Source organism: Gigantopelta aegis, chromosome 9 (genome assembly GCF_016097555.1).
Source record: "Gigantopelta aegis isolate Gae_Host chromosome 9, Gae_host_genome, whole genome shotgun sequence".
Taxonomy (NCBI): domain Eukaryota; kingdom Metazoa; phylum Mollusca; class Gastropoda; order Neomphalida; family Peltospiridae; genus Gigantopelta; species Gigantopelta aegis.
Genome location: NC_054707.1, coordinates 68,735,724 through 68,763,025, shown reverse-complemented (window position 1 = coordinate 68,763,025; position 27,302 = coordinate 68,735,724). Strand labels below are relative to the sequence as shown.

Here is a 27,302-nt window from a genome sequence, read left to right as displayed (position 1 = left end):
CACGCGGAGAGCTGTATTGGGTCAGTGGAGAGCTGCATTGGGTCAGCGGTGAGCTGTATTGGGCCAGCGGAGAGCTGCATTGGGTCAGCAGAGAGCTGTATTGGGTCAGTGGAGAGCTGTATTGGGTCAGCGGAGAGCTGTATTGGGTCAGTGGGGAGCTGTATTGGGTCAACGGGGAGCTGTATTGGGTCAGCGGAAAGCTGTATTGAGTCAGTGGAGAGCTATATTGGGTTGGATGTACTGGATCAGTGGAGAGCTGTATTGGATCAGTGGGGAGCTGTATTGGGTTAGTGGGGAGCTCTATCAGGTCAGCGGAGAGGTGTATCAGGGTTGAAAATTAGCTGTCGTCGGGTCGCCCGTGCCGACCTTTATTGGCTAAAGGCGACTAAGAATTTTACAAAGGTAATCCGTTGGGCGACCACCGATTTTAGGGTCTGGCGAGTATAGTACAAGTTAAAAACGAAACGAAATTGTTATTCAATGAACTATGGTAAAAATTAATCATATTTAATTAGCTTATATTATTCTGGGTCAAAATCAAAATCTTTAAAGGGAGGATCAACTCAAATATGAGCCTGTTGGAAAGATGCATACCCGGACGACCAACACATACTGACATTTTAAGAAATGAAAAACGCGTAATTTTAGAGTTAGTAAAAAAAGTGATTATTCCTGTTAACTGGGGGCAGCCATTTCGTTTCATTTTTTTGACGTCCGGTGGTATAGCTTGGGGCGAAGTGACGTCAGCTCCGTTCAACGCCTCTATGCACAGTGTAAACAAACGCTCTAATTTACGACAAGGCGCTTCGCTTTCATCAACCTGACTTGTAAAACAACATAAATGACTTAATAGTATAATAAACTATTTAACTAAATATATTTCAATTTGCATCAATACAACAAAATGGGTTTTATAGTATTTTACTCTTTTAAAAAATCCCCAAAAAAAATGCATATTATTAGGCCTATTCGTTCGAGCAGAAACGACCACTCACGATACCCAAATGATAATTTTCTTTTCTTTGGAACTTCGTGATTGGTCATTATTGTGATTTTAGATGGGAAAGTCTACTTAATCAAGGGTTTTACAGAATTACAGTAATAAAGCAGGAAGGCTGATAATGTCCATTACGATTTGAGGGGTGTCCACGCGGTTATCACACAATACCCTGTGATCTTAATAAAAGAGGCACGTTTTTTTTAGTGTCTCTAGACACAGTGTCTGGGGACCGTCTAAATATACACCTGCCAATCAGGGACCACTGGTACAGGCCACGGAAAGAAAAGACCAATTAACCAAGAAAGCACTCCGATTATTATTTCAGTACGTCGGTTAATTTATGTACAAAACTTAAGACAGTTATTTCAACTCTGACAATGGTGGTTTATTTTGTATTGAAAAATAATATATATTTGGTGCTGGCTTATTGGGATGGATTTTATTACAGAACATTGCGATGCATCCGCAAAAATCAGGTATGTTTTGTTTCTTCAGTTTGAAGACTAATTCCTGACGTGACACTAGGTATTACGTAGCCACAAGCTCGCCAAAGGGCGTATTCATTGGGATGGTACAAAATGGCTGCGCCCGTTACATATAATAGTCGTCACATTTAAGCGTTTTATTAATTAACTATATGATTATACTTGTTGACAATAAGCAATAATGTGCATTATATATATCGTTGACTATGCATACCAGGCCAAGTGCCTTAATTATCCCCTCCTTTAACTCACACTAACGTGAGCGCATGCCCACGTATAAAAATAACAATGAATTTTTCATTACTACAGGGAGTATTCCAAAAGTCAGTTAATTGATTGTTGTTGTCGGTATTATTTTAAGTTTAAGCGATTTTTCATGATATAAGACCAGACCAGATCTCAAGTATTGACACCAAGACTTACAAGATTACATAACCGTCCAAATATTACTGTAATAAACAATACCTGTGTTCCCCGTATGCCATTGTGTAACGTCTTGGGCGTTTATTTTTATTTCGATATTTATTTTATTAGAAGCCTATTAATGTTGCATTTACAATATCCAAATTAAACGCACGCGTGTGCGTGCACACACACACACGCGCATTATTGCATTTTACAGAGGCAGAAAATATAATTGTTTTAGGCTATTGTCTGTTTGCGTCAAAAGTGAACCGATTAATTGGCATGTAACTTTATAATGAATAAAGATCAAATTCATATAAAAACATATTAAGTTTTAAACACATGTCATCTCAAATAACATTTGTTTTTGGGGAAGAAACGTTCAGTTTAAAAAACAACAACATTCTTTTCAAATTACCATCAAAATGAATAGGTTAAATCTTGTTTTCTGATTTAGGTTTTAAGGCAATCGATGGAACATCCAAGGTAATATAAACGGCAAAACTGTAATACATAATCATAGCCATATCTCTTCACAATGCAGAGTCGAATTAGCATTTGAAAAAATAGTTGATGATTCCATGGATCTCTATCTAGTGCCTTGTCTATAGGAGGACAGCCACTCACGAGGAAATCGTTTACTAGGTGCCTAGTTTACACAATATGCTAATCACTTCACCGTGACACAACACCCACACGTGTGATAATTGAGAAACGCTAACACACACACGTGTGATAATGGAGAAACGCTTCCAGGGGAACTTAATTAATAAAGGAATTACAACACTATTCCTAACTGGTTAATTTTTAATTAACCCTTACTACTCGTTCAGTAACCTTGTAATACAGAATTAATACTGGTACCTATCACAATAAAGACAATAACCTACAGTTTACCTAGGTCCTCTAGGATGACTGGCTAAGCTTTATATTACCAAATACTCGTATAATGTTAGAACAAAAGTCTACGATTTACTTCGTCAGATGACCGAAGACACTGTCTAAATAATATTGGTATAATACAGTATTAAAATATTTAAAGTCACATCAATCACATCAAGGTTATACAACAGAGCAGAAATAATATATTTACCAAAGTCCAAACGGACTAACATTCCCTGGTAGCCGTCCTTTTTGCTTCTCGTCGATATATCTAAATCCTAGCTATTTATTATAAATCGAATATCGCCTAGGGGTACATCGCGGCACCGAATCTTATCATGTGAGTTTCCACCTCTCCCAGAGTCGGTATATTTTTCTCTGATCGTCAGACTGGCTGTCGCCATCGTCGCCAAATCACGGTTGTAAAAACCGCACTCGCGGAGGTATTACGTAACTACTGGCCACATGGCTCCGCACCTGGGCTGGGTGTGTATTAGAAGTACAGCTCGATGACCGTCGCGCAAAGGTATCACGTAACAAGTTGCCCACCTGGGCTAAGTTAAATTTGGAACTGCACACGGCCTTCTAAAACAATCAATATCGCCACAGGCGAAAAGAAATTAAGAGCATGTACCGTCACACCCATACTAAAACACGTGCAGTTCTACCTTTGGTCGCTTTGTACTGCATTATTTTTTACTTCATAGACAATGCAAGTCAGGTTGCATACCTTGGCTGTTCTAGCATTTTGTCTTCACCCCTGTATTAAAAATTAGATTTATTCTGTATAATTTAATGGTAATTTTTAAAGAAACATTTTTATTTAGACTTGATTTCTTTTTCAAGTTGAGTTAGTATGGGTTTAAAACTTAATAACCTGTTATATGAATTCTAATTTTATTCATTACGGAGTTACAAGCCAATATATCGGTTTCCGGTAAGCGCATTGTTACTATTCAACAAAGAACATTCTAATTTGTATTTTGGCTGTGCAGTTAAATTTCAATATGATACATAGAGGGCTAGTTGAATTTGAGAAGGGCCAGTAAGATTGTTCTTCAACTGGTCTTGCTGGCATCCATGGTTTCCATCTTAATTTTCAACCCTGGTAGTAAGTATTTTTACACGTAAAGATCACAAAATTGTAATATTTTTAGATGGTTCCGATCGTACAAGACTGTCTATCAAAGCTCGTGTCTAACATCAGTGAACGTCAGTCCAAAGGAGACTATTTGGAAATCAAAAGGTAATACAACTCATACAAAATAATTTATGAAAGGGAACAGGTATAGCAAGTTATTAATTTTAGAAAATTATTAAATATACTGCTATCAAGTCGAGTTTATAACATAAATATTTATAGAAGTAAATTAACTACAATGCAAACGTTTTGAGGGGAAAAAGTTTGTGCCGAATTAACGAAGCCTGTTTTTCTTAAATACAAGTTTTTAAGCATTGTAAATGTATGTAGATCTTTTGTTGGTAAAATTATTATAGTAGTAACTACGTTTTTCAGTGTTTTTCCAAACTACACCATGGACTTGGTCTCCACAACACTGATCGGCATTGATCTCGACACACAAAACAACCACGACAAAGAGTTTGTGAAGCACGCCAAAAAGCTCATGGATATGGACGTAATGTCCCCAGTGGCTATGGTTGCATGTAGTTATATGTTGACGTTTTTTATGAATAACAAAAACAAATAGTGGGAGAAGAAGGTTTCTGCAAAGTAGGCGTCTCCAACCAAATATCGTCAAGGGGTCTTTTATATGAACTGGTTGTGACTGGATAAAAACATGTAGGTTCCGCTGAATGGCATCGATCCTGTGACCCATTGCACCTCGGACGAGCGCTTTATTAATAAGCTTCTCCCAGCCTTGAATAAATTCTCTCCAGGTGCAACTCTTCATATGTATACCTTTTCTTCACTCCATCCACTCCATGTCACTACAACTAATTGATACTTTTTATTCAATATTTGGTTGCTTCTTCCTAGAAATACTAATTTTGTTTATGTCTAGTCATGAGAAATGTAATTTTGAGTATATATGATAACCAATGAATTTGTCCAGCAGTCCGTAAGCATAATTGTTTTTATCTTATCTGCAGACCAGTAAATTCTTACAAATATTCTCAAAAACTGTCGGATAACAAAGGGTCACATCAATACCTTTGAACTTTTATAGATATTAAGGCAATCAGGAAATCGCTGGATGCACATATTTCAAGCAATTTTATTTCCATTCACCGTTAAGTACATGGAGATCTGAATCTTTCTACTTTACCCAGTAGTAGTTTCGACTTCTTCTGGAAACTGGCCTGTGACACAGTTTCAGCGAGAAAAACCGATCCCTCTCAGGTAAGTTGTAATACCATTGGCATTAAGGTGTGTAGTGCACAGAAACTTTGACGTAGAGTGACTGTGCTTTTCATGGTTGTATATTATGTAGGCCTACATGGTTGTATTTTGAGTAATACGGTTGTATTGTAATTGCAATTGATATAATATGTTTGTTGCCATTGATGCTATATTGTGATTGATGTAGTGGTTGTGATGTCGATGTAGATGTGTTATTGTGGTTGACATGTTGGTGTAATGGTTGTGATATTGATATAGTGAATGTGATGCTGTGGTGTTGATATAGATGTTGTAATGTGTTGTGTTGTTATGTTGATGTAGTATTTATAATGATGTGATCGTTATGCTTACGCTGTGGTTGTGGTGTTCATACAGTTGTGATGTTTAAGTGGCTATGTTAATGTAGTATTTGCGATGAGATTGTGATGTTTGATGTGGTTGTGATGTTGATGTTGTTGCGATGGTGATGTAGTGGTTGTGATGTTGAGATGTCGATGTGATATGTTTGCGGCCATGTTACATTTGAGGTTGAACGCGCACAAAGATCACGACACAGAGAATGAAGACGTCAATGATGATCTTGACCTCGATGAATAGTAAAAGAGAGGTAGCTCATGCATGGAAAGAAGATTCATTCATTTATACTTAGTTTCGTGCATATGAAGAGTTTAGGCGCAAAACGTGATTTATCAAATTTTTTCATTTTCAGTAAAAGTGATTTTTTTAATTGGCGTATATCGCGAGAAAAAAAACCGGGATTTACCCAATACAATTTCATAAGGATCAATCTCGTTTTGCGGCAAATCAGCGGGGCTACGATTAGCCTTTATTGACATACAATAATGGCTTTAACTAAAAAAAGGAAAGAAAATGGTTTATATCGCGTTTTGCGCCTGAACTCTTCATATATCCAATTAAGGTTCAAGCACATTGTCCTTAGCTATCTGGTCTGTCTGTTCAGGACAGTGGGTTAGTGTTAAGTGAGATAGAAGTCGGTGTAGTGGTCTTACACCTACCCATTGAGTCGTTACTTGCCATACGTATGTCCGATGGTTTAACCACTACACCGCCGAGACCAGTAAGGGGGATAGCTCTTGAACTCTTTAATCAAGTGTTGTTACCAGAAGCAAAGTAGGATGTTGTGTAACCATCTGGCTTGTTTCTGTATTACGATTTTAATAAGGTTCGTGCATATTACGTTTGGCTTGGGAATTCAATTTATGTGGCATCGGGGGTGTTTCATCAGGTAATAAACATGTCTGCTACCCACTTCTGGCGTTGTTGCCCACACTTCAGGCGTTGTTGCCCACACTTCTGGCTTTGTTGCCCACACTTCTGGCGTTGTTGCTCTCACATCTGGCGTTGTTGGTCTCACGTCTGGCGTTGTTGCTCACACTTCTGGGGCTGTTGCTCTCACGTCTGGTGTTGTTGCTCTCACGTCTGGCAATGTTGCTCACACTTCTGGCGTTGTTGCTCACACTTCTGGCGTTGTTGCTGTCTAGTCTGGCGTTGTTGCTTTCACGTCTGGCGTTGTTGCCCACACTTCATTTCGTTTCTTTCTTCTGTTCATATGACATGTTTGTCTTCGAACAAGCACTTAAAATACTGACCAATAAAATACTGAATGGAATATTAACCATTAAAATATTAAACGAAATACTGAAGAATTAAATTTCTCATTTAATACGCTACTTTAACTGTTGGTTTAACATCGCGTCTGAAAGATATCTCGGTATCAGCTGAAGATATTGTATAAGCATTTCCACACAGATTAAAACATACAACAACCTTTGACATACTAGTGATCAGACATTGCTTGGGACATGGAGCAAATATTCCGGTTTGGGGGGGGGAGGGGGAGAGAAGGTAGATCCTATGACGCGTTACATCTCGGTCAAGAGTCTGCCACATACACGCATTCTGTGCTGGGTGTCCAAATAATCCGCGGACTATGCATGTAGGCATTGCCTTATTCTGACAGAAAACTATAAAGCAGAACAACCCAGATGATTATGTAAATGTAGCTGGTAGAATATGTTTGATGTAAAGATCTAAGTCAAACTTCTATCAATCGGAATTGTTGGACTTATTATTTAGCAACCGAATTTGTCTCCCTTTGACCGGCTTCTGTGGTGTCGTGGTTAAGTCATCGGACATAAGGTTGGTAGGTACAAGGTTCGCAGCCTGGTACTGGCTCACACCCAGAGCGAGTTTTAACGACTTAAATGGGTAGGTGTAAGACCACTACACCATCTTCTCTCTCACTAACCACTAACAACTAACTCGCTGTACTGGACAGATAGTCCAGATAGCTGAGGTGTGTACCCAGGACAGCGTAATTGGATATAAGCACGACAATAAGTTGAAATGAAATGTACATAAACTTTCGTTCGGTGTGTATCAAGCTGATGGTATAGTCAATGTGTTTAGAAAGAAAGAAATGTTTTATTTAACGACGCACTCAACACATTTTATTTACGGTTATATGGCGTCAGACATATGGTTAAGGACCACACAGATATTGAGAGAAGAAACCCGCTGTCGCCACTTCATGGGCTATTCTTTCCGATTAGCAGCAAGGTATCTTTTATATGCACCATCCCACAGACAGAGTAGTACATACCTTTGAAATACCAGTTGTGGTGCACTGGCTGGAACAAGAAATAGCCCAATGGGCCCACCGACGGGGTCAATGTGTTTAGTCACTAGGACATCATAGTTATACTGTGTGGGTTTGTTGATTTGTATGTTTATGTTTTTCGTTTTTGTTGTTTTGGGGGGGGTTTTATGTCTTTTTGTTGTTTTTTGTTAGGAGGGGTCTGGGTTTTGTTGTTGTTGTTGTTGTTGTTTTTTGTTGGGGGGTTTTGGGGAGGTTCTTAAAATAAAAAATACAGTGCTTACGGATTTTTTATTTGTTTTAGCAAATCAACGCAAGGGTTCATGTACAATATTTATAAAAGTTATAGTGATAGATTTATCGTTGCTATATGTATAATATTTTAGATTTTAATATGATATGTACCTATTTTGTTAAACACGGTCAGGTTGTGAGTGCTGACTGCTTAAGTGGGTTTAACTAATATTAGGTCTATTATACATGAAAATTGATTGTGGCTGCAAAACGCATGTGGCCAGCTGCAATGAAATAATCGTATATGGTTTATATGTTAAAACGCAAGCGTCAAACACATCAGACACAACAGTCGGACCGCACGCACGCGCCGCATCCAGTCTATACGAGCCTTCAGATCGTCTCATTAATGACTGTGACCTCTGAAGTAGGACACACACAAAAACCAAACATTACGCACAATGTCCTCTTGCTACATTATCATTAACGTAAACGTTGATAGCCACAAAATATAGTTTTTACTTGGGTGTATCATAACAATCCAGATGTTTCATATTATTTGTACTAAATAAAGAGTATTAATAATAATGTTTTGTTTTGTTGTTTCAAACATTGACACTCTTCATCCGTCGCCATAGACGTACGGTCTCCCATTTTCATAGGGTTGGTGAGCTGATTTTTGTCCGAATTGAACAAAAATGTCTCAGTTTGGATAAAAACATTTATTCATATTAGCATTACTGCAAAACAGCTACAGAGAGTTTCAAACGAATCACTACGCATTTTTATATGGATTACCACTAATATTGTGGTTAGAATGATGCAAATATATGGTGAAATTGTTTCAGGCCAGCTGATTTTGCCCGAATATCTCTATCGTTTTCGCCTGAATTTGAGGATTTGCTGGGGGGTGCATAGGCATTGGCGTATCCAGAGAGTTGTATTGAGGAGCCACCTACATGGAGGAGGACCAAGGCCGCTACCCCCCCCCCCCCCCCCCCCCCCCCCCCCCCCCCCCCGTCTCAAACGTTTATGTCCGTCACGTTGTTGCAATATGACTTTGTCAACTCGTTGTAAGATCTACTCCATTTCTGCTAAATATTGCATTGTTTGGGGGCCGGGACGTAGCTCAGTGGTACACCGCTCGCCTGCTGTGCGATCGATCTAGGATCGAATCCCGTCGGTGGGCCCATTGGGCTATTTCTCGTTCCAGCCAGTGCTCCACAACTGGTGTAACAAAGGCCGTGATATGCACTACCCTGTCTGTGGGATGGTGCATATAAAAGATCCCTTGCTGCTAATAGAAAGAGTCGCTCATAAAGTGGCGACAGCGGGTTTCCTGACTCAATATCTGTGTGGTCCTTAATCATATGTTATAGCCGATGTTTTTTTCGTGCTGGGGTGTCGTTAACATTCATTCATTCATTCATTCATTAATCATATGTCTGACGCCATATAATCGTAAATAAAATGTGTTGAGTACGTCGAAAAATAAAATATTTCTTCCTTCCTTTCGAACTTTGGAGGAAGTGCGCACCTCCAACACCCTCGAGGGCAGCGGGATTTAGCTCAGTTGGTTGAGCGTTCGCCTGAGTTGCTTGCGTCGCAGGATCGAATCACCTCGGTGGATCCATTCAACTGATTGGGTTTTGTATCGTTCCAACCAGTGCACCACAACTGGTATATGTTTTCCTGTCTGTGGGAAAGTGCATATAAAACATCCCTTGGAAAAATGTAGCGGGTTTCCTCTGATGACTACTTGTCAGAATTATCAAATGTTTGACATCCAGTAGCCGATTATTTATTAATCCAAGTGCTCTAGTGGTGTCGTCAAACAAAACAAACTTTTTTCTTTTTTAATACAATAAACTGAATTGAACTGAAATGAATGAACCTAGCGAACATTTCTTGTAACTGAGTAGAGTGGGTGGGGGGGTGGGGGGTGGGGGGCTTTAATATACAATCCTGTCTTCACTAATGCCTACGCAAACCCAGCTCCGACTTCAACGGTCCTGATAAACACACAAACAAACAATAATTTTGAATACTTACCTCTAACATTGCAATGTAACGTTGCAGTAGTTCGCTGTCGTCATTTGAGCCAGCAGTATCAGATCCATGCACAGATATTTTACATTTATACACATTTAAAATAAATATGATTATAAATGTCAAAAAGCGATTCTGTTCGTACATTTCTGAAGTTAAACTATATCCAGAAGAATGAACGTAGTATCGCTTTGCCATCAATAAGCATATATATTAAAACGTCAAAGGAATGTTGTCATTTTTAAGATACCGTCTCCGGCCATTTTCGTTACTTTACAAACAATGTAAAAATGCCATTGATATGAAATGTGCACCCTAGCACCCTCCTCTTGCAGGCCCGTACGAATCGGGGGCCTCTGCCTCATCCCCCACCCCACCCCCACCCTTTAACTCAAGGACAAAAATACACGTGGGTTTTGTTTTGTTTTATTCATATAAAGATTAAAATCTGGCATGTGCCGTGTGTCTGTGTGTGTGTGTGTGTGTGTGTGTGTTCGTGATCAAATTAGCAAAAATAACGAAATAGTACAACACATTTTATCGAATACACGCAGCAATATATATACTTTGGTAGATCGTTAATTTTTATGAACATGATATACACGTGCAGTTGCTGCTTGTGCTAACTATTGACTCAACCTACACATTCGCTTGGTATGCAGGGCCGTAGCTATCGAGGGGGGATCCGGAAAGCATTATAGAAGCTTAAAGAGAATTCTCTTTTTTACCGTTTAAAGAGTTTTAGACTATTAACCACTCAGTTGCCACACCAAAAGAAAAAATCCTAGCTATGGCTGAATTTCGTTATGCCTCGTACGAACATGGCATCAGACGATACGGGTATGATCATCCAAACATAGAGTTAAACTGTGATGGTCACTCGGAACCTAAACAAAGCCGGATTTTATTCGGTATAGGCCTAATGCTACTTGATATGCCGGAAACCAGTTAAAGAAAAACATTACAGCCATCTACTGACTAAATATACCTGTTGTGACGTGTCACGTGATGTTACTGTAAATTCGTTTTTTTATGGGCTCAATGTGGCTTACTGTATATATGTACAAACTGACCTAGATCTACACAGTGTGTAGTTGGAAACCAGACGTCGACAGTCACCATGGACATTCTCGGACTGGTCAACCTACCCGGCTGGCTGGTCACCTGTGTTCTCCTCGTGGTCACTATTTACCTGTAAGTACAAACATGTTTCTATATTACTTATTAAATAGGAAGCTGAGGTGGGTGGGATTTCGCTCCACCTTCGTATGTATATATACGTACAGAATAAATATATTAAAGCTACCTACATCAATATGTGTTAAACGACCACCTTCAGATTCTCCCATTGCAGATAATGTAGGAAACACTGACTTTTTTTAAGCAGCCACCTGTCTTGAGAGAGAGAGAGAGAGAGAGAGAGAGAGAGAGAGAGAGAGAGAGAGAGAGAGAGAGAGAGAGAGAGAGAGAGAGCACTTTCAGGTCATACACACTGACCAATATGTCATTAAATGTTACTAAAAACTAACATTGTCTCAGCTATATGTATTCATTAAGGTAAGTAGTATTCAGGTTACCTATTTTATCATTAAACTACATTATGCAACTATACAAACTTCTATTTCAATACTTCTAATTCTTCACTACTTCTACATTATCTTCTCTTATACACAGTGTGAAGTACCTCACTTTTCACTACTTCAGCAATATATTAAACTACACTTGAACTTCTATTTCAGTACTTCTAACTCAATAGACTACATATTTCTATCTCAGAATAATATCACCTACGTTCAAGACACTTTATCTCACTGTTAACTTTTCACAGTAAATACCATAGCACTTCTGGGCTCTCAGTTTATGATTGAAGGCTAACTGTCACGGGGATTCTATAATACCCGTAACTGAATGAAACACGATTGTCCAAATATCTCTCCTAACTGTATATCTATTAGATCTCTCTGTAACAGGCAGTTATACCCGCTGTGGCTCGTCTCTAGGTATGATCAGAGATACGATCTTATATAAAGTATATATTATTATAGCACGTTTAGTTCACTAGAAAACACAACAAAAACACAATACACTTTGGAATCTGTATTAACCTACGCTGACAAATGTACTGCCGCAGTAGTTAATTAATAACAGCAATAATAACAACCCAGAACTGATCACTTAATTAGTTAATCTCTAGGTGTCTAGTTTACACAATATGCTAATCACTTCACCGTGACACAACACCCACACGTGTGATAATTGAGAAACGCTAACACACACACGTGCGATAATGGAGAAACGCTTCCAGGGGAACTTAATTAATAAAGGAATTACAACACTATTCCTAACTGGTTAATTTTTAATTAACCCTTACTACTCGTTCAGTAACCTTGTAATACAGAATTAATATTGGTACCTATCACAATAAAGACAATAACCTACAGTTTACCTAGGTCCTCTAGGATGACTGGCTAAGCTTTATATTACCAAATACTCGTATAATGTTCGAACAAAAGTCTACGATTTACTTCGTCAGATGACCGAAGACACTGTCTAAAGAATATTGGTATAATACAGTATTAAAATATTTAAAGTCACATCAATCACATCAAGGTTATACAACAGAGCAAAAATATTATATTTACCAAAGTCCGGACGGACTACGTTCCCCCGGGATACCTTCCTATGGTTCTCCTCGATATCTCAAAAGAACTAGCTATTTATTATAAAAATCAGAATATCGCCTGGGGGCACAAGGCGGTCCTGCCCCTATCAAGTGATATATCCCCAACTCCCAGAGACGCATTTTTCTCTTTGATCGCCAGACTTACTGACGCCAGTTTGCAAGAGATTCCATGGTCGCGCGGAGGTATTACGTAACTACTGGCCACATGGCCTCCGCAACTGGCTGGGTGTGTATTAGACGACCGTCGCGCAAAGGTATCACGTAACAAGTTGCCCATCTGGCTAAGTGCATTTGGAACTGCACACGGCCTTCTAAAACAATTAATATCGCCACAGGCGAAAAGAGATTAAGAGCATGTACCGTCACACTAACCTATGTCTAAATAATAATTTTTCTAATTAATTATTAATGGCAAATATAATTATCATGTTTATTGATGCTACTTAGAAGTGAGAATGGCTATCTAATCCCAACTCTTTATTTAAAAATCCACAATTTTAGAAAATAAACAAAATGGGTCCCAACCCACCTAATGTAAGGGTAAAGCCTTAAACGCTGCCTTTTTATAACTTTTGATAATCAGTGAAAAATCAGCGTGCTGAATCAACGACTAAAACAACCATAATCAGCCGGCTGAAATCGGCGAACTAAGACCCGCTCTCTGTTTGGCTGGGTAAGGCTAGTCACGCTAAAAGTACGCCCGACTTCCTTATTACTAGTGTAAACTAATACCTCAATAAATTATCTAAATAAACATATAAAGTAAATTCTAATCTCATTCATGTTCCTACAAAAATAATAATTTAAACTTTGGTTTTTCAAAGTTTAGTTGTATTTACCGCTAAAAAGGTTTGACAGCTGTGACCCGGATGTAAAATAAATATAATTCTTGAAGGTGACGGTCAACTCGGCCATTACCACCATTTACCTCAGTTTCCGGCCTATCTCGCGAGTCGGTCTATTTTGGTACGGTTCGTTTATAACGAAGTCTGCGCACACGCGAACTTTGACATCGGAATAATTGCGTACTGGAATTGCAACACCGTAACTCACAGATGACAAAATGAGAAAAAAACGGGTAAGAATTAACTTTTTTAAAGGTTGAATAATACACAACACTCATTTTGCATTGTAGATTCACTCTAAATAACGTACAACCTCAATGTACACACCTTAATAAGCAGCAATCATCACCGATAGAGCTCAGCTTCCAAACGTCGTCTGCCTGCGTGTGGAAAGTCACGTGATAATCACGTGACAATCAAAGCTCATTTTGGCCAACTGCATCAAATACCAAATAAATAATTTAAAAAATCAGGATGATGTTTGTTTGGATATGGTTTAAAGAATAATTTAAAAAGATGAAAAAAAGAAATAAAAGTAAAAAATTATCATTTATTAAACACAACTGAATATTTATTTCAAGCAAGATGGTAGTGAAATGTTTCTAAATTGTTTCAGGTTCGTAAAAAGATTGAAAAAAAGAGAAAAAGATCATACAAACCTGACACCTTAATTGCAGCATGGAAAGCAGTTGAAAATGGCATGTCTATGTACAAGGCATCAAAAGTTTTTGGTGTACCAAAACAAACTCTTGGTGATAGAAAATCAGGAAAGGTACGTGACCCCCTACGATTTGGTACAGGAGAACGACCAATGTTTGACGAAGCTCACGAAAGAAACCTGGTGAATCATATCACCTATCTGTCCTCATTGGGATACGGTTATTCAAGGGCAGAAGTGATCAGCTTAGCTACCGATTATGCTCACTTCCTCTCTCTTTTGCCAGGTGATAAATCCCTCTCCAATGGGTGGTTTTGTCGATTTTTGGCGAGATGGCCTGAATTGCACTTGCTTCGACCGAGAAGCACAGAGATATATAGGGCAAAATGTGCTACACCTGAGGCATTCAAACATTATTTCTCTGAACTTAAAAATGTGATGGAAAAATATGGCTTAATTAACAAACCTCACTGCATCTATAATGTAGACGAGACTGGGATTAACTGTCAACATAAACCAGGTATGACGGTCTGTCTGAAAAAAGCAAGCCAGCAGCTGTAGTAAGTTCAAGATCATCAACAGCAACTGTCATTGCATGTGGAAATGCTATCGGCACCTTTGTTCCACCATTTATAATATTTAAAGGCAAGAGGATATCTGCAGACCTATCACAGAACTGCACAGATGGTACTACAGTCCGCATGTCAGACACAGGCTGGTCCAATAACAATCTGTTTATGGACTTTTCACAAAATCACTTTCTGAAATACTGCATGGGTTCTGATTCGGACCACAAATTACTAATGTATGATGGCCATGCTAGCCATATTAATATTCCATTGATTGAGTGGGCTAGAGAACACAAGGTAATACTGTTTGTTTTGCCACCTCACACAAGCCATTTGACCCAACCACTAGATGTTGAATGCTTCGGCCCATTTAAGCGATATCTGTACTCCGAATGTGCGAGTATCATGAGAAAATAAATGACACAGGCCATTACAAAGTACGACTTAGGTGAAATCATCTGCAAAGTGTACCCAAAGGCCCTCTCTCATCAGAACTTAGTATCAAGTTTTCGGAAGACTGGGATCTATCCTCTAAATGCAGAAGTTATTGACAAGAACCAGCTGACCATGTCATCTCTTTTCACAGGCAAGTCTCCAGACACCAAACCAAATGAAATGGACACATTTTTTTAAAACATCGATCCATTGAAACACCTCACTGAAAAAACGACAACGAAAAAAAAGTATGAACCTGTAAAAACTGGAGGAACAGCCATTTCTGAAAGCCCTCTTTACCAAAAACTGAAATGCCTGCAAAAGTGTGCAACACCAGCTGCAGATCCTGTTCCATGCACAAGTACAAAAAAGAAAGTTTGTTCCAAGGAAACAGTCGTTGCTGACAGCGACAGTGATGTGGAAATCAATGATGACGAAAAATGCTGTGTCTGTGGACTGTTTGAACCAGCTGAGCTGAAAAATCTTTATTGTGTTGAATTAGTCAATTGGGCACAATGTGAACATTGTAACCACTGGGTGCATCTGAAATTTTGCGTGAAGCAAAGGGTTGTGAGACGTTACACAACGTTTTTGTGCCCACATCATGTGAATATACAGTTTGTAAATGTGTTCAAATGTTGCTTTATTTACGATTTCAAGTTCATCTGGTTCTGTTTTTCACCATGAATTTAGGCCCCACGTGGTGCTCCATACATTTTACAGACCGACAATTAGACTGGTACACTTTCTAAAAATAGACCGACAACTGAGAGGATTGCATAAAGTGTCAACATCCGACCAGGTTAAGAGGGTTCCCGGCTCCGACGGATTACCCACAGTGCCTTACGGTCAGCCATATTGGTAGGCAGCTGAGCGTATCGTGATCTTTTTATTGTCATTGTTTACAAGCTATTGTCCGTTTTCATTTCTTTATCTGAACATAATGCCTACAACGTGTGCCATTGTTGATTGTAATTCACGGTGCGGAAAAGATAACAGCAGGTTTTATCGACTGCCTAAAGTCCTAATTCACCAGGGTGAAGATACTAAAGAGAGAAGTGAGCGAAGGAAGAGGTCTTGGCATCATTGCCATAAATCGTCAGGAATTGACAAAGAAAGCTGTGGAAAATTGTAGAGTTTGTTCCAGGCATTATTTTATTAGTGGTACGTTTTTTATGTTTTTAATAACTGAATAATCATTATAAGCGCATTCGTGTGTCACTGGGGGTGGGGTGAAAACAAGGAGGTTATTTTTAAAGCCACACACACCACCTCTACAACACATTTAAATATTGACAATTTTCTGTAGAGATTATTTAATTTTTTGATAAATAAAAAATAGTTTTAAGCTGGAATTAACTGTGTGTGTGTGGACAGACTTGTATATTTTCCAATACATAATGTATGAGTATATGTTAATTCAGTATTTGTTGTGTGATCAAAAATATACCAAGCTATTAATAACCGTAAAACATATTTAAGAGCAAATATACATGTATGCATGTTAGGAATATTTGGAAGTCTTACTGGAAAGATTTCCCCACATACATGTACATATATTTATCAGTCTCTCATATTATGTCTTTTTTTTTTTTTTTTTTAGGAAAGCCATCAACTTTGTATGATGAAACCAACCCAGATTGGGTGGGAAATCCCAACTGACCGCATCTGAAGTGAAATCCACAAGGAAAATTGCAAATGTGAGGATTCATGTCGAGCGAGTAATTGGCTGTGTGCGACAAAAATTTACCATTCTTGGAGGGACATGCCCCATTGACCATCTGATTTCAAAAGAAAATTCAAAAACACTTTTAGATAAAGTTGTTTTTGTTTGTTGTGCACTTACAAATATGTGCCCATCAGTTGTGCCATTTGAATGACAGCAAACAATATATATTTTTACAGAACAGCAGCCATGAAGAACTTGAGACATGTAACAAAAATAATTTCAAAACTCCAAACCCAACATGTCTGCAGTTTATTACTTTTTCCATCTGTTGAGATTTTTTTTCTCACAGGAAACTGTAGTAACCCAAGCTGCACTGTATGTGTGACTGTTTTAGCAAATAAAAAACATTTGCTTTAAAATTTGTTTACACGTTTCGCCCTCCCAGGGCTCATCAGTGCAGCTAGGGTTCCTTATCATTTCTGACAAGAAAACTGCAGACGTGTTGTTGAGCTCTATTCCATTTAATAATTGAAGTTCATGGAAACAATTTGTATATTCAAGCTTACAAGTTCCTTGCTGTTGATTTCACTGGACAAACATGAAAAAAATCACAACCCAGTAATAAAAATGCATACAGGTTAAATAAAAGTTAATTATATGCACATGTATGTCTTTCTGAAGTTAAGGATTATTTCCTTCTCTTTATCTTAGAAGTTTTAATATTGTTCACAGCTTCTTTCTCCACACAATCCAAACAATACCATTTTCCTACCGGTTCTTTCTTCAACTTCATGCAGGAAAAATGAAACCACTCGAATGGCTTGTGGGGACAATCTGCCGAGTCACAAGCTATCATTTTGGAGTCGCTGCTTGAATTGTTGCAGATGCAGTACAGTGTTGCATCATCATCGGAACTATCATGTCCTGTTGAAATGACCATTTTATCCACAGGAATTGCTGAGGTATGATCACTACAATGGGGGTCCACTTGACCGAGCGTACTGGTATATGATGGGGATTCCACTTTATTTTTTCTAACACACAGCTTTTTGACACTTTTCTTCCTTCCCTGTTTTATAGATTTGGACTTTGCTGCAGTAAGGCTGACCCGACTAGTGGAATCAGTCAGTGGTGTGGTCTTCTTACTGAACAGATGACTGACTAGCTCCGGAAGTATTACTGTTGTAAAATACTTGGTAGATTTTAAAGTAATTTGTTCCCAAAGTTCAGGGCAGGGCTCAATCCTCTCCATAAACAAATCATCTGTGGTCCACACTATAAAGTCACAATACTCCAAATTGCAAACATGCAGTTGAGATTGCACCTGATAAAAATAAGGATGATTTCGCTTCAACCGAAGAGCCCCATCAATCGTTTCTAAGCATGAATTCTTCCCACCACGTACATTTTCATCCTTCATGCAATATGGACATTTAATTTCAATGCATCTCTTACCACAGCAATCACATTCAACAAGACCATCTGGGGAAGCACTTAAAAAAGCCCACAATCACTGATGTTGACATTTTGATGAAGGGTACTAATTTGATTCAAGTAACTTTCTCTTGCTGTTAGCTCATGTTGACATCCCCACCTAGTTGCTGCAGATGAAAATGTTGCTTCTGTTGGGTAGCATATTGACTTCAGCAAGCTCAGTGAAGGATTGCTACAAGACGTCGAACATACTGCTTTCATTTTTGAAGCTGTAACACGCCCAGTCCTAAGTCTAAACCACATTTTTGACGTTGACTGTTCTCTAGTTGCAAGCTCCACATTGACAATTTCTTCATCATTGACAGCAAGTTCCTTAAACACGCTTTCGCAGTGACTGAAAATCTTGATTGTGGATTCATTGTGCAAATTTTCATCATACAATTCACTTAATATCATGGGGTATTTAATGTCAAGAACTTTTGGAATATAAATGCTGTTGTAGTTTCTGTTTACAGACAGACATGCTGGTTTTTCACTTGAAATCTTATTAAAAAAGGTCTCCAACTGTGAAGTTGATGCCTTTTCCACAGGTTTCGTCGAACGAATGGGGGTATCCGAGATTTGTGTTTCAGGATGGTCAATTTGTCGATCCAGTCGTTTCTTGAGACTTTTCGAAGACATAAAATTTATATTTTTCAATGGGGCATAATCAACTTTGGTACGCGATGAAGGCAACATCCAGTATGCAGGTTCCTGCGTGACAGTAGTGGTTTCTCTCAACCGCACCGATGCCTCAATGTGAAATAAAACTGATGCAACATGTGAGAATGATTCCCCTAGTCCTGCCTTACAGTTACAATGTGCACAAAGTACTTTGCCTTCAGCATTAAAGATGATCCAGGGATGAAGAAGGGGGTCGTTAAGACTTTGGGAATGCAAAACCTTGGCTCTGATAATCTTGAGACTGGCCTTATCCACATTATATATGTAAACAGCAACGTCCCTAACCCAACCACACACAAACCGGTCGTAGGCGTCCAAACTCTTGTAGTTCTGGAAGTCTTTTAAAGTACAAAAGGGGCTTGGGTGGAATATTAAATAATTAACAAGATCGGGATATGTCAGTGCGGGAAAAGTGGGGCATGGGGCCCTAACCCTAACTCTATCCCTAACCCTAACCCTAACTCTATCCCTAACCCTAACCCTAACCCTAAACTATTATAAATGATGGGGGGGGGGGGGAACGGGTGGAGCTCTTGCCATAATTACATCATTTAAAAGGATCGACATTAGCCCAAATGTAATGAAATGGACATAAAAGACTTCGTACGTTGGCGGTTGATAATGACCGTAATGGTCTCATACCGGAGTTATGTGAACGCCAGTTTACAATTATGTTAAGTATTACTTATAAATATACTGGGTTCTCACATTATATATAATGTATAATCTTTTTATTATATGATCCACGTGATTGCTGGGAAATACTATTGTTGAATTTTGTGTTTTGTTTTCAGCATCTAGCAAATCAACGCAAAGAATTCACGTGTGTGTATTTAGGTAATAGTAATATATTTATTTTCATAATATTTCAGATTTAATAAAAACAATAACAAAACAGTAGGTTACATACATTTGTTCTATTGAAGGCACTCGAGTTGTGAGTGGTGATGGCGTGAACGGATTTGACTAATAGTTGGATATAAGAAGTATTTGACACGGATGTGAATCCAATGGGTGGTCACCTATGTCAGACATATACACACATGCACTTGTACACACGCACACACATACATATATCTGCACACATACATACACAAATATCCATACCGTGACACACACACATACACACAAGTGTGTGTACGTACAGACACACACGCGCGCACACATAATATAGCAATGATTGTGACCTATAATTAGGGCACACATAAACAAAACATTACACTAAATTTCCTCATGCTACATTTATAACCTGTTTTAAACAATATTTATTTCCAAAATATAATGATCATGGATCGATTAACACCTTAAGAGAGAGAGAAAGAGAGGGAGAATGAGTGAGAGACCGAGGGAGAGAGACGTACACACGCTTGTGTGTATGTATGTGTGTCACGGTATGGATATTTGTGTATATAGATAAAACAACTGATATCGTCACAAACGATTAAGTTTCTACTTCTTTATATTATAGGGGCGGGACGTAGCCCAGTGGTAAAGCGCTCTTTTGATGCGCGGTCTGTTTAGGATCGATCCTCGTCGGTGGCCCCATTGGGCTATTTGTCGTGGTGTAGCAAAGGCTGTGGTATGTACTATCCTGTCTGTGGGATGTTGCATATAAAATATCCCTTACTGTTAATCAAAATGAGTAGCCCATTAAGTGGCGAAAGTGGGTTTCCTCTCTATATCTGTGTGGTCCTTAACCATATGTCTGACGCCATATAACCCGTATTAACTGTAAATAAAATGTGTTGAGTTAAATAAAACATCTCCTTCCTTCTTTCTATATATTATAATAATCTACTTGTAGTATATCATTTATTTTTTTAAAAAGAGCAATTTAATAGTAATATTTGTACAAACAATGAACTCTCCCTTCATCCCCTCACACTGCTACAATATAAACCCACGGGCGTTCTGGTCCTGATTGGAGTTTTAGGTATATGATTAGTACCAGTAGATGGAACACTTATGAGCGCTACGCTGTATTACCTGTCTACATATATAAAGACACGGTAGGAAACGAAGATCAATGAGACACACACACCCACTCGCTAAAAACAACAACTGAAAATACATTTACACACGTGTAAGTAACAGGGATATTTTATATGCACTTACTCATTGACAGAACAGAGCATACCATGACATTTGTTGTGCCAATTCTGGTTGGAACGAGACAAAAACAATCCACTGAGATCGATCGATCCTACGACAGATAGGACCTCAGACGAATGTTCTACCATTTAGCTATACCTCATCGTGAGACTGATTCCTCGTTATATATCATGATAAGTGCTTAAATTAATAGATTATGAGATGTACATTTGTCACAAATTGGAGCCTAAAAGAAACAAAACACTAACTCGAGTAGTTTAATACAACTTTAATTACATAAACAAATTCCTCCTAATCAATACATACACACCTTTCATTCCATTATCACAGATAACTTAATACACTTTATCACAGATAAAATAAAAATATTACTAATTTTCAAAGTTCAGTATTAAAAATGTCATAGGTTCTGTCATATCTTTTCTTTAAAATTTCGATCAGTGAATGTAAATTAAAGAGATGATCTGTTGTGGAGTAACCCTATCGAAAAGCAGTTTGGGTTTCGTTTAATATACTGTTTTCTTCAATAAAAATATTCAGTCGGTTATTTAAAATTGTTGTGAATAATTTAGAGATACAACATAACAGCGTTATTGGTCTATAGTTTTCTTGTAATGAACGACTACCTTTATTTTTTAAAATCGGTTTAATAACCCCAATTAACCATTCATTTGGAAAGACACTGTTGTCTAGGATTAAATTAAACAGGATTGTATAGAGTGGAAGCATCATATCCATAGTAGTTTTGATATATTCGTTAATTATATTATTAATTCCGTGTGCCTTGCCAGTTTTTAGCTGTTTTATAGCTCTTATTATTTCTCCTTCATCTATCTTTCTATTTAAAATATTTTCGCTGTCTGAGTCTATATCATTTAAAGTTAGTTGTATTTCATTTTCATCAGTTTCACTTTTGTTTACGTTTTGAAAAAAGATATAAAAATCATCTAATGGTGTTAAATTATTTTCTTCATTAGGTTGTTTAAGAATTTTGTAAAAAGCTTTTGGATCAGATGTTCTTAGTTTGCGCATTTGTTTTTCAATGTTAAAACTTTTAGCAGACTACTTTCGATAAACACTTTTTGTATAACTTACTTGCATTAATCAATCTTAGTTTGTTTTCTGTGATTTTGTACAAGTTATATGTTTTTTTTAGCTTTATTGTATTTTCCGCGAAGCGTTCTACATCGATTCGACTTTACAGATAGAGTTCTGTCGAACACCGTCATCGCCGTCGTCATCATGACCATTCACTGATCATCATCATCACCATCATCATCATAACTGTCGTCGTTACATTCTTATATTCAGGTTGTCATCAACCCAGAGTAAACAAAGAACTATTTCACAGTATTTCCATCCAGCAATTATACTTGTACAAAACTCTCTTTCCAAATAAGCTTTGGGTATGGGTATGGGAACTCTTTTAACGTAACGTCTGACATCGCCAGTGACTAAGTCCAGGACAGGAGGGAGAAGGGTCGTACGTTTGAGGTGGGTGAAATTTGAAATTATTTTTAGTAAAGTTGAGAATGATATGTCTCGTCAAAATTAAAGGCCAAACAAAACATTTAGTGCTCATACAAAGTTTTAATGTGATTTTGGGCATGAGTTCGACCCGTACTTCCTTTTAAAGGGTAGTTTTAGTTATATGGTTAGAGTTAGTCTTTAGAGCCTTTGATATAGAGGGGTACTGGTCGAACTCTTTCCGTGATTTTAGCAATTTAGACGGACTGCCAAAAAAATAACAGGTATCGGACTGTGCAAACTGAGAGTGCAATAGTGGAATGTATAAGTAACCTCTGAGTGGCCAGTACATTGAACCACCATCACTACTCGCACCCAAGTTCACAATGCATTCACCACACACTATTTGATACCCACACTTTACACTCATCCTCAACACTTACAGGCCAAGTTATTTCTCTGTTATGACATTACACCAACTTAACACACACGTCTGTCAATAATTATAAGCTAAGCTACTCGTAGCTTGTTATATTAAACTGCTCCAACTTCATACACTTTATCAACAAAGTCCACGGTGATCGTGTAACTAAATACATCTATGATATTTATAAAACTAATAGTGAGCTACACACGCTACATTTGACTTGTGACAACACTCCAGATCTAAATCGATCGTGCGCTTTTCAATCCTGTTCACTTCTTGTTCTTGGTTCATAATACCTTTTTGGCTTTTCAGACTTCATTGCTCCATCTCTATTGAACAAAACAAATTTATAAAGTTCAATTAATATAGATTATTATTTTTTTTTTAAATGAAACTAACCACTGAACATAAAATTAGCACCAAAAATAAATATTAATTTAAAGATAAAAATATTTTAAAAGTACCATAAATCATAAGAGAGAGAGAGAGAGAGAGAGAGAGAGAGAGAGAGAGAGAGAGAGAGAGAGAGAGAGAGAGAGAGAGAGTTGGAGTTGAATTGACGTGCGACGTCACGCTGCTAGGTCCCAGGTTCAAGCATCCCTATGACTCGCCATCTGTTATTTTCAGACGCGTGGCATGACGAAATTGCATCAAACAGTTCACTGATGGTGGTTTTTCTGAATTTTGGACTTCTGAAGGCTGCCCAGAGTGGCAATGATTTGCAACTGAATGTCTGGCGTTTTATGGTGAACACTGGACGGCATTTCTCTCGAATATTCCATGTTTCTTGCACAAAGCATGCAATCGCTGCAACAACTGCCTGGTTGCATTTCTTTGAGCTGTTTTATGCGCATTTTCTCTGGTTTACATCCATAATTCCATTCAAAAATGTATTACTCCAAACAATCCATGTCACAATAACTTTTGCTTTTGTGTATAGAATGATGGGACGGACTATAAATGTATTCTTACGCATCTGTACACGACATATTTATAATAACAAAGTAATAAAAGAAACTTGAAAGGAATCATAAATAAATAAATAAATATTTTGTGTAATTATAAAGATTATTAATTTTCTAGGAGGAAACATTTATGTACAACAGTCACAAACTGTACATAATCACTACGAATGAAAACATTAATCTCACCACTAAATTCAAATGGTGATTGTCTCCCAGTGTTACGTGTGGCCGATCTCTGAAATAAAAAATAAAATGAGTTTATATATGAACAAACAAGAAAACAATATATCAGGTGTGTTTAAATGTATTGCTGTAATTAGTGAACATCTAACACAGAGACAGACTATTATAATGTATTGATCTCTACAATAGACGACGAATATCACTTTTTTCTAGTTAGTGGGTCCCTTATTATTATAATAAATCATCAACATTTAAATTAACGCAACTACTGTCCAGCGACAATTCACAACAGCTAATTAAACTGTGTGAATATTTAACTACTGCTATCACTCATAGGACGGACAACATTGATACATGACGTGTATTATTATGTTGTACAGTATTACTATGTATGTATTACCCATTTACTATTGACTTTTACCAATTCTAATCTGTTGATACTTATCATTCCCCGCAATGTGCACATTATATTATTTTATTTATAAATATGTATGTATGCCTACAAAATGTATATTTTTTTTGCAAAATAAAAATGTCTGTGTGTTACAAAATCAATACTAAGATGATCTCAGGGCTTCCATCGCCCCAAGAGCTATCTTGGTGTGGGCACTATACTTTTTCGTTTAGCCCCCCTCTCCAGCACTTGTTCTCCCGCGGGGGCGGGATTTAGCTCAGTCGGATGAGTGCTCGCTTGAGGTGCTTGCTTCGCAGGATCAAACCACCTCGGTGGATCCATTCAGCTGATGTGGGTTTTTCTCTTTCCAACCAGCGCACCACAACTGGACTAAGGCTGTGGTATGTGTTTTCTTGTCTGTGGGAAAGTGCAGTAGAAAAAATGTAGCGGGTTTCCTTTGATGACTACGAGTCAGAATTACCAAATGTTTGACATCCAATAGCCGATGATTAATTAATCTATGTGCTCCAGTTGTGTCGTTAAACAAAACAAACTTTTTTTGTTCTCCCGCCTGTTTGAACAAGGATTCCATAGGTTTTATTGAAGCCATACCAACATAATGCACTGCTTGCGGCAATAGTATATACCGAGGGCGACGACGAAGATGGCGACCAGGATGGCTATCAAGATTACAAGGAGTATTCCGGGATTCATTGATTTCAAGTAGACACTGGAATGGATTCTAAAAGTAAAACGTGTTATATTACGTTTAATACTAAATTATTATAGCGTTGGTGATAACCGGACAATTGCTCACCGGAGAATTGCTCACCAATAAAGTGAGAAATAGGACAATTGCTCACCACAATTGCTGATTTTTTTTTATCAATAAAATTTTATTTTAGGTTATGGTATGTGTGTGTAAATGGTTGGGTGGGAGTGGGAATCTCTGATATTATCACTGGGTATGGTAACCTCAGTTTATTAAACACCATTAAATAAAATAACAAAATGAATTCTAAATCAGCTATATTTTAAACAAGTTCAGCACATCGGTTCAATTTTTTGTGATATTTCAAATCTTTTTTAAAGCTTTGATGGTCAAAGTGTTAAGTCTTGCAGAGAAGTGATAAAAGGCTAAAAAGTAACAAATTACTAAAAACAACACATCATTCTAAAAGTTTGATCTATCTAAACCAACAATAATGTTTGAGTAGTTATCCTAAAAATATAATGTAATTAGTAAGTAACACCTATACCTGAAACACGTTATATGCCTTTGATGTTCATAATCAGTCAGAAGTAACTGCCTCCTTAAACAAACAATTATAGGAACCTCAAAAACTTTAATTAAGTGAATTGTGTAATTAACACAAGAAGTTGTGCCTTTAGAAATTCTATGTTTTATGTTCTTTTTTATTAACAAAAGAAAAAATATATCAAAGATGACTACGATTACCTAACTCCAGTCCCTTCTAAAAATTCTGTTATTTTTTATTAATAAAATAATAAATAAAATTTTATCAATAAAAAAAACCCTAAAGGTGAGCAAATGTCCTATTTCTCACTCTATTGGTGAGCAATTGTCCAGTGAGCAATTGTCCTGTGAGCATTTGCCCTATATTCATATATATATATATATATATATATATATATATTCAAACCTGTCTTAAGCGGTCACACGAGAGTAGATAAAAATGGCCGATTAAGACAGGTGGCCGCTGAGTACAGGTTGCCACATATATAGTCTTTAAAACATTTGTTGTTGTTTCTTGTTTTACCGTCTGTACTACTAATTAACAGATGTGTTAATGACTTGTAAATCAACTTTAGACATGTCGTCTCCTTCAAAAATAATGTAAATAGAATGTATTAAATTAATCGTTCTCTACAAGTCTGTTTTCTTTTTCCATTTAATTATTTCATTTCTACTTCATGCGGTGTGTTGTCATAGTACGTGAATCTACAAATATCAAGCGTAGCTTGCCCAGAGGCAATTAGATGCATTCCAGAGTCATACTTTCTTAATTAATATGCAGAAGAGATGTTGGAACTGAATGGGTATTAGTATTCCTGAAGGTGTGAAGATCGGTTATTTGCTGCACATCGCTGTTATTAAAATATTCCTTTTATATAATAGTAAAACTTTACTGTGGCCGCTTAATACAGGTGCATTTACATTATAAATCGTTTGGGAGGGGAAAAAGTGGCCGCTGAGTACAGGTGGCCGCTAGGACATGTATATTTATATATATATGGTTGTGAACAGCAATAGATGGATGATTGATAATGACAACAAATAAAAAAGGATGCTCAATCATTGATTAGTTTTAATTCATCTACGTGTGAAAGACACGTGGGGTCACAATGAAAAGTCAGTAGTGCGTATGACCACTATCTGCAGCAACACGAGCCATGCAACGTCTTCTCGTCGACCCGATAAGTCTGCGAATAGTGTTCTGGGGGATATCATTCCACTCCTGCTGTAGTGCGTTTTCCAGTTCTCTAAGGGTATTCATTTGCGGACGACGTGAGATGCGTTGACCAAGGTAATCCCGAAGACTCTATTGGTGATAAATCAGGGGACAGTGCTGGCCAATTAAACAAAAGGACATTATTGTTCGCTAGATACTGTGTTGTAACACGTGCTGTGTGCGCTCGGGCTGATGAAAGAAGAGAATGACGTGATTTTGCAAGACGTTAT

The 27,302-nt window shown here is 37.7% G+C and overlaps 1 long non-coding RNA gene across 1 annotated transcript; it reads right to left on the bottom strand.

The window, feature by feature from the left end:
* Nucleotides 1–21,458: 21,458 nt before the first annotated feature.
* On the bottom strand, nucleotides 21,459–25,321 carry LOC121380353. Its single transcript, XR_005958917.1, has 3 exons — nucleotides 25,211–25,321; nucleotides 24,208–24,256; nucleotides 21,459–23,385 (listed from the first exon to the last, which is right to left on the bottom strand). It is a non-coding gene; the product is annotated as an uncharacterized LOC121380353 (long non-coding RNA).
* Between the last annotated feature and the right edge of the window lie 1,981 nt (nucleotides 25,322–27,302).